We start from the raw sequence: 16542 nt of genomic DNA, 5'->3' as shown, positions 1-16542 counted from the left end.
CCAGGTGTGCCAGGGTCTTCCGGGGCCTGTGGTGGAGTCTGCTTCCTCAGAGGACAGAACCAGCTTTGTTTCCAGCCTGTCGGCACCTGGGCCGGGGTCTACCCCCACAGCCTGTGCCGAGGGGGAGGACAGGTTCACCCCAAGGACCTCGTGGATCGAGTAATGACAAGGGGGACCTGTAGCCAGTGTCACGTGCTTGGTCAATGGCATACTTTTCCAGATTTCGGCCACCGCACACAAGCTGAGACAGGCCAAGTCTAAGAAAGGAGAGGAGAGCTCGTCCCTCTCAAGAAATGAGCTTAAGAACTGATGTTGCTGAACTTCCCTTTCTCTCCTTCCTCCCCAGGGTCCCCCGCGGGCCCTGCTGCCCACCCCCACCTTCAGAGGAAGCAGATTTAATGCCTCAGCTGAGACAATGAGATGTTCTGTTATTTTTCATGGGAAATTGAACCTGACCCTGCTGTCAGTTAGCTCATGCCAGGGAGGATGGACGGCCCCCGGCAGGCATGGTGCTAAACCCCTGCTGGGAGCACGAGCCTGGCCGCCTGGCGGGGGGCCAGCCATGATGTCACCTGCTGCCGGGGCGGGGGCGGGGACGGCAGGACAGGTTAGAGAGCCCAGGCTGTGGATGGCAGTGAGGCCCTGCTTCGTGGCACCCACACTGACCCGCCCCTGATGTACTGGGGCCGGCTCAAACAGGCGCTCCTGTTTCTTTCAGCTCCCAACTCTACCTCGTGCCCCGCGGAGGAGAGCTGGTGGTCGGGGCTGGTGATCGTCATCGCGGTATGCTGTGCCTCTCTGCTGTTTCTCACTGTGCTTGTCATCATTTGTTACAAAGCCATAAAAAGGTGAGTGTCTACTGGCTTTGAGTCCTGAGGGGACCCCAGCTGGGCTCCGGCCTCTCCACCCACCTCCACGGTGTTTTTCTCATTATAAACATTGTTCAGCATTTAAAAAGGAAGAAGAATCCTGATGCAACAGTTATCAAGATCTGGCTAATATTTGCGACACTGTTTTCCTTTTGGCTTTTTGTCTGCTGAAATATTTTAAAGCTGATCTCAGACCTTATACCCCCATCATTTTTAGGGAGCTCGGCTCAGGAAGCATTTGATAAACACCAATGATAAGGCAGGCCCAGTGCCATAGAAAGCAACCCTACCTGTGACTTGCAGGCCCCATCATCAGGGCTCCCTCAAAGCCTCAGAGTCTGGAAATAATGCTCGCAGGGTCAGCAGTGGGGCCCCTGGTGGGAGGCACTGTGCAGGTTTGGGGCGGGGACCGGGTTTCGGAGTCAGATCTAAGTTCAGACTCTAGTTCAAGCTGTGTTACCAGGAAGAAATCACTTCACCTCTCTGGCCCTCAGTGTCCTTATCTGTAAAATGGGGGGAAAGAATAACACCCTCATGCTGTTCTGAGGAGCGGTGAGACGCCTGCTGTAAGTAGTGTGCACAATACGTGTGCTCTGCCGTGCCCGGTCCACGGTAAGGGCCTACCGGGTACTGCAGCGGCTTCCGTTGTCTCAACGGTCGCAGGTAGAGGAAGAAGGGTGCCAGAGGAGGGAGCAGTGGTTCTCTTGGGAGAAGAGAGAGGTTGCGATGCCTCAGAGACGGTTTTCGGTGAATGAGATGCCTAAGATGGGTTCTGAAGGATGAATAGGAGTGTTCTGGTGGGGTCATGGATGATCCAAGCAGCAAAGTATCTTTTAGAAACACTCCGTCATTTCCGAAACTGCCACCTCATTTGCCTTTCCAAAGACATCCCGAGGCACCTTCCCCTAGTTGAGTTGGCCTTTTGCTGCACAGTGTGGCTCTTCCTGGGGCCTGGGGACATTTGGCTGTGTCCTAGGCCCTGGGTGGGGCGGAGTAGGCCATGGTGTGCATGGTGCCCCCTGGAGTCACAATGCAGCAGCTCTGCCAAGTCCCTTGATGGCCAGTCTGATGAAGCCTCCAAATAGTGGCATCCCCAGCACAGGGGTCTTGAGGGAAGAGAGAATCAGAGACAGATAAATGTGCAAAACACCAAAGTGTAATGGGGATGGTCAATATATTTCTAAGAAAGTTTTTAAAATTCCCTATGGCCCAAAAGTTAGAGGATCTAAATTAAGAGCAGATAACACCTAAAACATTTAACTTTACCCTTTTAATCGACTGTTCTATGTGATTTCACTTTAATAATTCAAAGCAGAAAAAGTAAACTATTAAGTTAAAGTCTTAAATATGCAGTAAGGCACACAGGGTGAAGGGACATGTCAAGCCAACAGCCTGGGAGTTTCCTGGGGACGCAGATGACAGAGCTCCAGGAGGGACAGGCCGTGCCCTGGGGTCTGCCTCCCAGACAGACCCCCTTCTGTCCCCAACGAGGGAATAACCTCAGCCAAGCCGTTGTCTCTTTGCCAATGTTCTCTCAGTTCATCTCATGCCTCTTCCCCCAGATGGTTCCATTTCACAGAGGAGAAGACCGAGGTTCAGAGGGGTCAGGGGGACTGCCCGGGGTGGCCCAGCCAGGGAGCGGTGGAGTCAGAATTTGCACCCAGCACCGCAAGATTCCAAAGCCAGTCCTGGTCGCAGCTGCGTATCAGTGTTACTGATGAGTTCCGCTCCGGGGGTGGGCTGAGAACAGACCTCGCTCGCCCTGTCTGCCGTTCCTCGGGGGTGTGATGGGATGTGTCTATGCCTCCTGGAGCCAGAAAAACAGATGGACGGAAGGGCCCCAAGACCCTGTAATTCAGGGACAGACCAGGCCTCAGAAATCAAGGTGGAGGTGTTGGAGTCTCCCAAGGGACATGGTCAACCCGACTGCCAGGGTTTTGTTGGCACCTACTCTGCGTCCAGGCGCTGTAGGTACGAGACAGAGGAGCCTCAGCGTGTGCCCAAGGGCTGCTTCCCTGAAGGCAGGGCGGTGGGGTGACCGTGTGAAGGACTGTTCAGGGGGCAGGTGGCCTTGAAGCTGCAGGGGGTTCCTGGCAGCCTGTTGTTGGTGTCCAGAGGCGTCGGTTCACTCTGATCAGGATGCTGCCACCCTGGTCTGAGAGCCTGCCCTCAATGGACAAGGATTTAAGAAGCACAGCATGGGAGGCACTCCAGGCGAGGAAGCCCCGGTGACCTGGGACAGAGGCTGCCAGGAGACGTGGGCCCTGCCAGGCTGAGCAGCTCGCCTGGGACTCCATGGGTTCTGGAGCTATGGCAGGGTTCTGAGGAAGCGTGTGCGAGACCCACCTGGGGCCCTGCAGGGGGTGGAGCACTAGCCCGGGGACCCCGTCCCACTCTCCTTCCCCTCAGAGACATCAGCAGCATCTTTTAAATAAGCCAACGGAGACTCCTGAGAGAGGCCCATCAGCAGGAGCTGTGCTTGGAACCACCAGAGATACAGCCCCCAAACTGGGAAGTAAGGGGAGGAGATGCCCTGACCTCCTTCTAGGCTCTCCCTGAGGGTGACTCCCATTGGCCAACCGTAAAAACAGGGCATCCCAGGGTGTGCAGTCTTCGCCGTCATCATCCAGGGGCACAGGCTGGGTGGGGGTGGTAACAGAGACTGCATCGCAGTACCTCTTCTGCCCCAGCACCATGATCTGCGTCCTCTTCTGGGCGAGACCCGGGGACACGGGAATAAGACCGAGCCCCTGCCCAAGATCCCCATAACCCAGAAGGGCGTCCCAGCACCGGAGCGCAGATACTCAATCACAGGAGGCTCTGCTCCTAGTCAGGCGGAGGCAGACAAAGAGGCTGGCACTCCCAGAACCCGTCTGGAGAGAGGCGGGACCCCTGGGGAGGGAGAAGGAGGCAAGTTTTATCCAGTGCAGGAGAGCGAGTGACCCGCCCTGCTCCCACCCTGACCTCGGCTGGGGACTGTAAGACAGCGTCGCGCAAGCCAGTCGTCTGCATTTCTGTCCTGAAACATGCCTTTTCTCCCAGGAAACAAGCATTTCGTGTCACTGTAAAACCATTAAAAGGCAAATTCAGTGATAAACACTGCTTTTTTTTTTTTTTTTTTTCAATAGAGAGAGGAAGGGGGAGAGAAAGAGAGACGTCGATTTGCTTTTCTACTTCTTTATGCATTCATTGGTTGATTTTTGTATGTGCCCTGCCTGGGGATCTAACCCACAGCCTTGGTGTATACGGATGGCGCTCTAACCAATTGAGCTACCCGGCCAGGGCCTAAACTCTGCTTTAAAAAAATGCTCACAGCCTGGAGTCCTAGGGGAGAAACTGAAAGGTCTTTGTGAATGGCCCCAGCACAGCCTTTCGGAGCCAGCTTGCCTTTTGGAACCAGATTGCCGGGAGGATGGTTCTGGAATCAGCTTGGGTAGAGAGGTGATTCTAGAGATGCCAGCTTGGCTTGTCATCTGGGGTGAGGGCCAGGGGGCCACAGGCCTCTGCAGAGACTGGAGGAGTCTGAGGGGCAGATGGAGAAGGAGGGCCCGAGTGCCCTCACTGGGCATTGGCCTTGGCGGAGGGGTCACTTCCCACACACACTCAGTGAATCAGACTTCGTCTGTCACTCAACACCGTTCCCAAAGTCCCAACTCTGTGCTAGGTGAGAGGGTGCTCAGGGGACTCTGAGGTTGGGGGAACCTGAGGAGGGGTACCTCACCCAGACCTGGGGCCCGAGAGGTTTCTTGGAAGAGGGTGGCTGTTAACCAGGCCAGGGACTGAGAAGGGACTTTGCCCACAGTGGGACTAGCATGTGCAATGGCCCCAAGCCCTGTCAACGACCCCAAACTCTGCAGTTGGCATTTTGGTGGCCTCGTTGCCATGAGCTTGCTGTGAATGGCTTCTTTATAACCACAGGATGATCAGGCCCCAGAGGCCTCCCCAGCCCTAGGCCTGGTATGTACGTGTCCCAGGACTGGGAGTCTAGATCCCGAATTCCATTCTCAGCCCCAGGGTATTAAACACACACACACACACACACGCACGCACACGCACACACACCATGTATTACAACAGGACAGGACTAGCTGAAGGAAAACCAAAGCTCTGTGCACAGAGACGACAAACGAAGCTGTGGTCCAGGGTGGAGGTGGACATCAAACAAGTAATAACCAGCAAGAGTCATTGAGGGGAAGCTCCAAGGGGCAGGGTGACCCCGGCCAGGGGAAGGGAGGGAGCCCCTCAGGTCTGTGGGCCCTAGAAGGTGAGGCCACCAGCCACACCCTTGATGCAGAGAAGAGTCCTGTGTATGGAGAAATAATACCCACCCCCACCAGACCCCTTCCCTTGCGCCACCCCCACACCCCAAGCACAGGAAGGCCATCATAGCACAGAGTCCTTCACCTTCTCCATCGACTGGCCATTAAGCCACTTGAGAGCCATTTTCTTCTAATTTACAAGGTATTGGCTGAAAGACCAATAACAGCTGCACCGCAGTTCGGCCGGCCGTTAATTGCAGATAACGAGCAAGCTTGCTGCTGCCCAGGAGGGTGCGCGCGCCCGAGTGCGCCTGAGCACGCGCGTTCGTTGTTGCGGGGCCCGGGTGCTCATCAGCTTTTTGTGGTTGAGCCGCTTCTAGTAGAACAGGCTGGGCCACAGATATTTATTGAGCACCTACCGTGTGCTGGGGACTAGACTAGGTGCTGGGATGTAGAGATAAATGAGACTCGGTCTCTGTCCACTCCCCACCACACCCTGCCCCCCCCCAATGGAGGAAGCAGATTACACACACAGACACACACACCAGCAAATTAATAAATGAGGTTTTAAAAAACTATGAGTGCTATGAAGAAGGGAAACAAAAACTCGGGGTAATGGGGGAGGGGAAAAAGGGGGTGGAAGAGGGTTTGCTTGGCCCACCCAAAGAGCCAAGAGTGCTATGCATGCCCCCAGAGGGGGCATTATGGTTAGGGCTTTGTACGTATGCCCGTTACCATCCTTAATTCAACAGACTTTCCATGGGGGCGGGAGACAATTGAGTAAGCCCCGCAGCCTCCCTTCTCAGGCTCCTCAGAGCTGATCTTTGCCGCCAGCTTCCCCAGCAGAGCAGCAGGCTGAGGGCGGGACCTGTCACACTGATGTCAGCAGGGCCCAGGACGGGCACTGGGCCGCGGCCATCCCTGCCCAGCCCCGATGTGCTGGTGGAGGCGGCTTCTGCAGAGGCCCGTGACTGCTGGCATTTATGGCGGGAGACACCATGGGGTGCCTGCTGCTTGCCGGGCCCCAGGCCACAGGGAAGGGGAAGGACCCGCCCTCGGATGTGATGTGGCCCAGGAAGAGCTCACTGCCCTCTCTTGGTTTTAGGAGCCATGCCGTGTAGGGAGCTGTGGCCACCTCTGCCTGCACCAGGGTGGAAGTGCCCTTCTTCGCTTTATTGGGACCAGCCTCGGCTGGCTCCCAGCACCACAAAGCCAGGCTGGGTCTAGCAAGTCTCTAGCGTTTCCGGAGCCCCACGGGGTGCACACTAGGTAGGAAGTCTGTGCAGACAGGAACAGCTGGCTGCCCGCCCCACCCCCCGCCATCCCACTGACCGCGGTCCTGAGAGCTAACGACCCTATGGAGCACTTACTGACTCCGGAGGCTCCTCTAAGTGCTTGTCACACATTAACGTGTCCACTCCTCCCAATAAGCCTATGAAATGGGCACCATCTTTGTGCCCATTTTATAGACCAGGAAACTGAGGCATAAAGAGGTTAAATGGCTTGCCCACGGAAGGACAGAGTGGGGGGATTGAAGTGGAGCCTTCTCTTGCTGTAGGAACAAGTCCAGCGTACGCTGGGCTCCAGTTAGTCCCAGAAAGACCGGGAAAGTGTCAGGCAGCAGCCCAGGGTGCAGAGTGGTTGGGGCTGAGCTCCGATGGGGGAGGGGAGCAGACCAGTTCCACTTCTCGGGGGAGCCCAGTCAGCCACCCTCTCCCCTCATCAAGCTCAGGCTCTGGAATGCCCCTGGGGCAGGGGGCAGGGGGTGCTGCATCAGCCGAAGGTGCCCTCTTTGCTGGGTGGAGCCCCTGCCCAGACCCCTTCATCCTTTCCAGCTTGGGAAGTTGGCTGAGCCATTGAGAAGGGCCTGGGGCTGCCTCCTTGCCCTGTCCCCAGTGTCCCTCCAGCCAGGCTGGCCTACCTCCAGGCCCTCTGAACCACCATTTCCCCCAAGGCCCTTGGAATGCAAAGGGGTGTCCAGCCTTCAGCCTGGCCTTAGAGTCTGCCCTCTTCTCCTGGCAGAAGTAAGCCTGCTGATTTCCCAGCCTCATCTACACAGGGCAGGGACTCTGAGCCCCAGGCTATGCCCATCTGCAGGGGAATTCCACACCCCATTTGTGTTCTCCCCACGATCCACCCTCAAGGCCCTGAAGCCTTATGTGCCCTGACCGGCACCTATGGCAGATTTATCAGACCCAGAGATGTTTGCCTGTTAACATTTTCTGAAATCCTGATTCTGATATCCATCGCCCCTCTTGTATATTGATAATAAATTTAGGGATCTCCCTTACGTCGCCTTACGGTGGGCGCCACATAGAATTTCCCTGCAGGAAAATGCACCTACCTGCTTTTTCCAGACGGTGCAGACTCAGTGAGTCGGAAATAAGCCTGTCCAGCCCAGGCAGAGCTGCCCGAGGCCCCTGGTCGGGCATGGCTGGGACGGCAGGAGGGATGAAGGGGACAGAAGGAAGAAAGGCAGGGGGCAGAGGTTCGCTCAGAGTGTCGTTTCCTTGAAGGCTTCACCAACAAGGCAGCTCTTCGGAGCCCTACAAACCTGGGGGTTCCAGGAGATGTCCGTGAGCCCCTATCCCCATCAACTGGGGCTCTCAGACCCCAGATGTGGGAAGTGCTAGGTGAAAGCAAAATGAAACGGCCTTCTTGGAGGCGTCTGAGAACTTCTGGGAAGGTCCGGGAGGAGGAGGAAGAAGCCCCCCAAGCTGATTGGACTTCAGAGCCCATTTGGGGGGAGTGCCTGCTGGGAATGCTGATTTAACAGGAAGATATCTGGCCCAGGACTTGGTGGCCCCACCATAAACCAGCTGGGGGATCTTGGGCAAGTCACTGCTCTCCTTAAGCCTCAGTTCCCCCATGAAATGAAACCCAATGCCAGGCCTTGCTTCTTCAGGGGGCCTTTGTGAAAGGAGACGAGAAAGCCTGTGACTGCAGGGGCTTTGAACAAAGCCCGATGCACCATGGGAGGAAGTGCTGGTTTGCAGCTCCCTTTTCTAGAAGCCGCACTGGCTGGGCCTGGCTTTCTCCATGTGCTTTGTGAGCTGATTCTGCTGTGAGAGAAAAGGGACAGTTGATAGGTTTGATCTCGGGGTGCTGTCTGAGCAGGCCTGGCAACCCCACCCCATGGTAACCACTTCCAAGCCCCTCTTCCTGAACCGATTCCCGTAGGACTTTATCCCATAGGCATCAAACTAGTCACCATGTATCAGTCCTTCTCACGCTAGGTTTGGGGGAGCAGGGCTCTGGGGATATTTGAGAAGGCGGGCGCAATTATTCCCTGGGCTTTGAACGACGACCGTGAACATGCGATTTGGACAACTCACAACAAAGGCCAGTTCAGGCTCAGCCCCAGCACTACTGGGGACACAGGTGTCTGAGCTGCGGGCCTCGGACCCACCTGTGGCACAGCATTGCCGCACGGCACGTAGGGCCTAGATCAGGAAGCTGTGGCCACGCGGGCCCAGGCCGAGGGCCAGAACCCTCCTGAGCCACTCGAGAGGAGGTGAGAATTGAACCACAAGGTACTGCTGCGAATCCAGAACCTCAGCGAGAGAGCAAGAGCCTCCCACCCCCTCCTTCCCGCTCCTTCCCCCTCCCTCCCCTTCCCTCCCCCCTCCCAGAGCCCAGCAGTCCAAGGATGCTAACCCAGAACAGAGCCTCGTGGGCTAACTGGGAGGGCATGATACACACACACGCACACCCGCATTGGTAACTAACGGATGTCCCCCTGCCTCCCTGGCCTCCCCTGCCCTTGCCCCATCCCAGGAAACCCCTGAGGAAGGAGGAGAACGGCACCAGCGCTGCTGAGTACCCCATGACGTCCTCGCAGAGCAGCAAAGGCGTGGCCGTGAACAGCGCCGTGGTGTGAGTCATGGCACTAGTGGACACGAGGCGACACTGGGCTTGTCCAGGACTTCGTCGTCTTGCCGGCCTCGAGCCTGTCAAAGGGAAACTGCGCTCTTCGCAGCCGCGCCGCAGGGCAGGGGCGGCGCAGGCCCCCGGCTGAGCGAGGCTCGCCCGCATGCAGCCCCGGCGGCGCCCGGACCGAGCCTCTCCGCACCGCTGTCATTTGTGTGACCCGCTGTCTCCCGGCTACTGTCTAAAGCACGTGTTCTCTCTGCTGTGGGGGGCGGAGTGTCCCCCTTTAGCCCAAAGAAAGGCGATCCAGGGGTCCCTCCCCTGCCCCCCAGGGAGCCCGCTCCTGCTTTGTTGACCATGCCCTTCCCAACAGAAGCCATGAGATGTCCCCTTTCTAAGGTGCTTCCCACACATCTGTCTGTCTGTCACCCCATTCAGTCTTAAGGGCCTGCCTTCTCCCTGCCGCCCCCACTGAGCCTGCCTGACTCCTGACTCGCTGCTGCGTGGGCTGGGCGCCCGCCCTTCCAAGTCCCTTCCTGCCTGAGCTCACACGGGGGCTCGTTTCCACTCCAGGGTAGCAGCTGGCCTTCCAGGGGCGAAGGGACTCACTGAGCCCTAGGCCAAGGGCCCGGGAACAACAGAGGCCACGAGGCCAGTTCGCAGACATGCCCACACCTGACCTTGGCAGGAACTGAGGCATCCGTGTGAGCCAGGCCCTGCATGCATCCGGCAGAGGCCACCACTGTGCCAAACCCACAGCGGGCACTTGGGGCTGGGCTGACCCAGCCTGGCCCTGGGTCCCCCTGAGGCTCCGCTGCAGCCCTGATGGGGACTGGGACCCTCCCCTGAGAGCCCCCAGGCCTCCCCCGCCCAGAAGGAGGCAGCGTTCCTCCAGTGGCCCCTTTACTGTCTCTTCCCAAGGTCTCACTTTCTGAAAGTGCTGAACCCTCCACACACTTCCTAGGAAGGAACCAGACACCTGAAATGGTTCCACTCATTGGCCATGGAAGGAACCTAGTTAGGTGGACGTGGTCTGCCTCCCAAACCATGGGGGAGGGGAGGGCGCGGTGCCCACAGGTGAGATTCTCACTGTCGCGGGGCCCTGGGCCCCTGAGTTCTCGGGGCCCTGCTGCCTTTTGCAGAGCGGAGGGGAAAAGGTGACTTGGCTGTGGCCCTAACCTTGGTCCTGCCCCCGGTCAGTGGGTACAGGCTAAGGGCAGACCCCAGAAAGGGTGTTTTTTTTTTTAATTTCTTGCAGCTTACCTTCTGTGTGAGGACTGGTTTGGGGTGTGGATTTGGGTTTTGCTTTCCCTGCACCCTGCACACCCTAGCGTGGCACAGGGCCCCCCATGACCTCCATTCGCACCCCCCGCCTGGTGAGCACTCCGCAGTACTCCTGGTTGACGCCATCACTTCCCCCAGGGATGCCCAGCTGGGTAACAAGCAGGCCAGAGGACGTGGGTTCTCAGCAGGGCAGCCCCCCACCCACCTGCATTGCCTCGTGAGTCCCCTGCCTGTTCCCTGAGCAGATGCTAGGAGGGCACCTTCGGCCAGAGGGGAGGATCCTGGCTAAGGGGTCTTGAGGTGCTGGGCAGCCAGGCTGGAGGGGTACCCAGGGGGGGTCAGGCAAGCCCACCTTTTCACAAACCCACAGGTCCCACCTTCCTGGAGCTTGGCTTAAACCCAAGAGGCCCAGCTTTGCGATTAGCCCAACCTAGCAGCCCCCCATGAACCCCCCAAGGGGCTCTGGGCGTCTAGCCTCTTCCCTGGGAACACAGCCAAGGCTCTGTGAAAAGCTAACCTTTAAGAGTACGTTGAATTCCCCCAAATTGGGTTTGCAACATGTCTTCTCACCCAGTCAGGGAAAACCAAGAGAACAGCTTTTTTTTTTTTTTCCTTTTTTTAAGGATTTGCTTGAGAACCCCCCAAACCAAGAGCCAGCCGTTCATAAGACCGCTCTCACGGGGGCAGCGAGAGCCCACTGGATTTTTAGCTTAGGCGACAGAAGCGTCCATGAAACCAGACCAGCCTGGTATTTGAGCTTAGAACGTGAACGTAAGGAACGTATCGGCAGCCCCTAAACAGACCAGTCCTCAGCCTAGTCCGAACTTGGAGGCCAAGAACAAATACACATTCCTTCTCTGCATTTTCTCAAATAGATTTTCCAAAGCTGTGTCTCCTAGTTGACCCCAACGTTAGAATGACCTATACGATCTCCCAGGGCTTTCAGGTGTTAACTTAGAAGCTTCTAAAGCAAGTTTTGGAAGAAAGACTAATAGCTGTAAAAATATAAACAAATATATTATATATCGTTATATATATTTAAAGAGCTATCGATATATATACCAAATTACTGTCTGAATCTGTGCAACGTGTATGACTTAAACAGCCCAAGCAGTGCGTGATACCTAGTGCATGACTATAAATATTTGAGATCTGCCGAGTGGACGTGGGGAGCCGGCTCCTGTCCTGGGAGTTCTGTCTCAGTAGGCGCGTCCGTGCGGCCTGTCCACCGAGGAGCACGATTTTGTGCTGAGACTTTGCACACGAAGCAGGACGGGCAGCGCTGGGGGGTGGGCTGTATGCTAATTATGAGAAAGAAAGCACCATGCCTTTTTTATTTTCAATAAAAATATACTTATAAAGATGGCTGCAGTTGTGTGTGGCGGGGGCTTGTCCCTGGGGTCGGGCGGCCCTCCCCGAGAACCTGCTGAGACCCCAGGGCTGGGCTGGGTCTGTCACCTGCCTCATTTCTGCGTGGTTTCCCCTAACACCCCCAAGCCGGCATTTACATGGATTCTAAGGTTCCAATCCCCCACCCAGCCACCTTGGTCCTTGACTCAACTGAGAAGAGGGTGATCAGCCATTCCAGTTTGCCCGGAACTGGGAGGTTTCCCCCAAATGTGGGACTTTTGGGGTTAAAACTGGGAAAGCACCAGGCAAAAGGGATAAGCCCATCACCTTAATTTGACATGTGCTGATAAGAATCATGGGGGACAAGAGTCAGTGGCCCACGCTGGAGCGGAGACCACCAGTTAGGCCTGCGCTATGCCCATCCCTGTGTCCCTGTGGCTGCTCCCCCGCCCCAGTTGGCCTGCAGCGCCCCTCACCTGATCGGCTGCTTGAAGCATCTGCTGTGTGGCCTGCGCTGTGCCTTGCGCAGAGCAAATGCAAAGCGCCACCTGCTCCCTGGAAGGCGTGTAACGTGAGTCACATCCTGGGGCCTCCGTCTCCTTTCCAGCCTTGCCAGAAGCACCCCCTGCACCTTCCCAGCACTTCTGCAGGGAAGAGGTTCCTGTCTGATGAGCGCGGAGGAGTGGAGGAGAAAACAGTGGCCCCTGCAGCATCATCGCTACCACCCGAGGAGTGAAGAGACAGATCAGAGATGGAGCGTGATGGCGAAAGTCTCACGAATGTCAGGAAATGGGCAGGGCTGGGGTTTGAACCCAGACTTGGGTGTCTAGCACCCAGCCACTGGACACACTGAGGAGCACCCCAACCCAGACCATCTCCCTATGGTTGGGGTGCTGCTGGACCCTGTCACCCCCACCTGGATTCCACATGGCTTCAGACAGAGTTAGATCAGTGGAGGCTATTGGGAGACCCTGCGAGCCCAGACCTGGGGGCCAGGTATCTCCCCACCTTGGCCCCAGCCCGGGGTGGCCAGCTCCGTGCAGGGACGTTGGGGAAGCGGCCCATGTCCCAGGCATGTGGAAAGGCGCTGTGAAAGTTTGAGCCAGAAGTGCCCCCACCACCACCTAGGACTCCATGAGCTGCCATTTGCCAAAACTGGATACATGCCCTGGTGTACAATAGGCACCAAGTGGATGGCAGCTGTCATTGATGTTATTGTCACTGTTGTCATTCATCAAAGGCTGCCTGCCATCCTGGCCCTGGTGAGAGCTCCTCTCCTCTGCCCACTGGCCGCCTACACGGGGTCTCCCTTAGAGGTTGGTGAGGATTTGGCAGGACACCTCGGCCTCGTCCACACTCCCGTGCGCCCCAGCCTGGCCGAACTCACAGCAGCAAATGCGGAGGCCAGGAGCCCTGTGTGCGCGGCTCTGCCGCCTGAGACCTGCACCAGGTCCAGCCTGCGACGGGGGGCGGGGCAACTGGCGCTGAGGAGCTGCCAGCACAGGACAGAGCGGCAGACCCTCCTAGGCAGCATGTGCCATCCCCACCTCGAGTCTCTGGGGCTTTTGGCCACCTGTTCTGGTTCTGGGCGACCGACACAGCCCGTGGGCTCCGCCACCTGCCGGACTCCTGCCAGCTCCCTGGGCTGCTCACCAACTGCCCGCCACTGTGGCCGCTGAGGCCCAGGACACAGTGGGATCCACAGCTGTCCCCGCATGGCCCCCAGTGTGGGACAGAATGACTGCCTCAGACCGAGGGTAGCGGCAGAAAGGCTCTCCTGTGTGTGTTTGATTCCAAGTGTGGACCCCGCCGCGGCCTCACCTTTGGACACAGCTCACCCACCCGGAGGGACCAGTGGACCACCCACCTCCCTGCCCCTCACTTAGAGGCAGGCACTAAGAGCCTTTATGCTCTCTCCTCCTGCCTCTTCCAAAATCAGCTCTCAGGAGAGTACCAGCAAAGTCCCTGACGCGGATTCGACGTCGCGTCCCCGTGCCTGGGACACGTGGTGCAGCGAGCCCGGGCTCCGCGCTCCACAGTGTCCGTCCGCCCTTGTTCCTTCTGCAGATGCAAGCTCTCCAGGCACCCCTCCCCACCGCTGCTGCTGCTCCCTCGCCCCGCCTGTCACCCCTCCCCAGCCCCCACGCCGTCCCCCTCACGTGGGCCAGCCCCTTCCCATTTTAGGTGCTGACAGCCGCCCCCCACTGTGGCTTTGCTCAGCGCCCCGCCATTCTCTATTCTGACGCCTTCGTTTGTCTTCAGCTCGGCCCTTCTCTCCACCTAAGAACGCTCGTTTGTAACTGTATGCATTTACTTTCTCCTCCCATGGCCGGCTCGAGGCCTGTTGGTAGGATTCATTCGTTTGTTCGTTCATTGTGGGTTACAATGAAACACCGCACACGCAGCATAAGGAAGGGACTCCAGCACTTTATTTCACATAACTGTTCAGAAGCCCCACCGCACTGGGTGTCGGGGAGTAGAAAAACTTGGATTTGCAAATCGATGGCATTTGGGTCTCTTTCCTATTTCAAGAGTCTCTTTTGGATAGATTCTCAGTCTGTGAGCCATTGGCCCAGGTCTCTCCCTTCTAGCAGGCCCCCAGGCGTGCTCCTGAGCAGGTGTCTGGTCACGGCAGAAGCAGGGCTCAGACCTCATGGCTGCTTCCCAGCCAGGTGGCTGCAGGTTGTACCTGGGCCCTTCTAGCCTCTGAGGGTGACCAGCTGGCCCCCAGGGCTCCATTTGCAAAGGCCCTGGCTGTCGGGGTCTCTGCCCATCTTCTTGTTCTCCCAGCACCAGCATGGGGACTCGAATCTGCACAGTCACTGCAGCCACCTCCCCTGCCAAGGCTGCCGAGGGCCACGGGTGCCTCTCCTGGAGGCCTGTCACCATGCCCTGGGGTTCACCAGGGTATTCTACAATTTCCTCACCAAGAGGGAAGGTGGGTGCCCACCTGGCCTCTCAGCCCTTCCCTACAAGTGCCTCCCTGCTGCTTTTGCCAACAACCCCCCAGGGTCCAGAAGAGGTGGGCTCCGAGCTCCCCAGCCCGTCTGATCAGACCTTTCCCTCCGTCTGAAGCTCCTCCCACCCCACGCCATCCACAGGGGTTCCTGGAGACTGGAGAACATGTCTGTTTATTATTTCCATAATGTTACCCCCGTTACAAACACAAGGATGTGTTCACACCAGGTGAGGTCCCAGTGACCACAGGACGCCACATGGAGGAGGGTTTCCCAGCGCGCATTCAGGGAGGAACGTGGGGGAGCCCGGAGTCAGCCCACGAAGCACAGCCGAGGACGGACGCCAGTCTCATAAGAATGGGAGCCAAATGCCCCTCGCAAGCTGTGACTTCACTTCAGCACAACACCAGCTGTCACATGGCCTTACAGGCGGAGGAGGAGACGGCTGCGTGGCAGGGCTCAGCACAGAGCCGGCCCCCGGGGGCAGCGAGTGCCCGTGAAGGTGATTCCCTCCCTGTGCACAGTGCCTGGCAGGCACCGTCTCTTTCACTCTTTCCAAAACCGCCCGGAGGGAGGAAGTACCACCTTCACGTTGCAGTTCATGACACAGAGGCCTGGCAAGATTAAGTGCATGACCAGTCCGTGGTCAGAGACCAGATCAGTAGGCAAGTGCAGACTCGACCTGGCGGCAGAGCCTGTCTGCTGTCCCCACCACCTGCCTCCCTCAGCCCAGGCCAGCGCTGAGCTGCGGGCTCCTGGCACACCCTGGGTCTGGAACTGGCCCAGTGCCCCTCTGCCTAGTCCCCCGCCCTCCCTCACCCCCCGCTGGGCTGCGCGCTTATCCTCACCTGGAGTGTTTCTGTCCTTCAGGCTTGATTACTTGTTGGTTCCTTTCTTTTCCAAGAGGCCACTTGAAGGAGTGGAAATCAGGGCGTCTGCCCGGCAGCCCCGGGAGGTTCCCCTCTCCACTGGCCTGCAGGCGGTGGCCTGTCTGGACTGAATAATTAAAAAGCCAGCTCTTTGTTTAACCAAATCCATGACTTTTGCCCATGTCCTGTGCACCCTGCAGGAAAGGGCTGGTGCCAGAGCTCCCGTTGAGCCACCCCCCTGACCCCAGCTTCCCTGAGCTGCAGGAAACCAGGATGACGGTGGGCCGGGGAGACCAGCCTTGCCCTGAAATGAGGTCAAGCAGACAGGTGCGGCTGTGCAGGGGCCCTGCAGCTGGGGAGAGGGGAGCATGCCGGAGGGACGGGGGCCACTAAGGGCTAAGAGCACAGCCCCAAGTTCTCTGTGCCACGGTCTTGCTGAGTGACACTGGGTAAATCCCATCCCCTCGTGGGCCCACCAAATGGGAGGGTCAGTCTAAATGGGATGGCACGCCAGACCCTGCAAACCAACCCAGAGGCAACAGGATTTCCTCCAACAGGCTGTTGGGGATCTTGGAAGGCAGAGGTCAGCAGTGGGAACTGCACAAAACTGAAGCCTGCCTGCCCTGTCAAACGTATTCACACCAGAAGGAGAAATGGAAAGTTCAGGCTTCCCAAACAAAATAGGCTGTGGGCCAAGTTCAGCCAGCAGGCTGCCGGTTGGTGACTTCTGGTCTACATGATTCCAGGTGACCTGGTTGGTCACGTGAGGAGCAGAGGACTACCCATCACTCGACTACCAGCACTATGTACTAGAAAGGACCAGGGCTGTGAAGGCAGGCGTAACCGGATTCAAAGTTCGCTCTACCTCTTACTGGGTGACTCCTGAACATACTCAGTCTCAGTGCCTCGGTTTCCTCATCTGTAGTGAGGGGTTAATGACAGAGTGCCTACCTCGCGTCATGGTTATGAAGGTTGAGTGAGATTAGTGTCTCTAAGGTACCTGACACATGGTCCACCCTCAGATATGGTAACTATGGCTAAAGTTAATTAGGGGCACGTCTCTGTAGGGCTCAGTGAATTCTCC

General features: G+C 57.5%; 1 long non-coding RNA gene across 1 annotated transcript; it reads right to left on the bottom strand.

Annotated features, from left to right (window-relative positions):
* Positions 1–14744: 14744 nt before the first annotated feature.
* Positions 14745–15545, bottom strand: LOC150017202 (uncharacterized). The gene is made up of 2 exons (XR_016510097.1): positions 15438–15545; positions 14745–15203 (listed from the first exon to the last, which is right to left on the bottom strand). It is a non-coding gene; the product is annotated as an uncharacterized LOC150017202 (long non-coding RNA).
* Between the last annotated feature and the right edge of the window lie 997 nt (positions 15546–16542).

This window comes from Furipterus horrens, unplaced genomic scaffold (genome assembly GCF_987537825.1).
Source record: "Furipterus horrens unplaced genomic scaffold, mFurHor1.1.pri manual_scaffold_3, whole genome shotgun sequence".
NCBI lineage: Eukaryota > Metazoa > Chordata > Mammalia > Chiroptera > Furipteridae > Furipterus > Furipterus horrens.
Note: the sequence above shows the minus strand (reverse complement) of the source record. Positions and strands in the feature narration are given on the sequence as shown.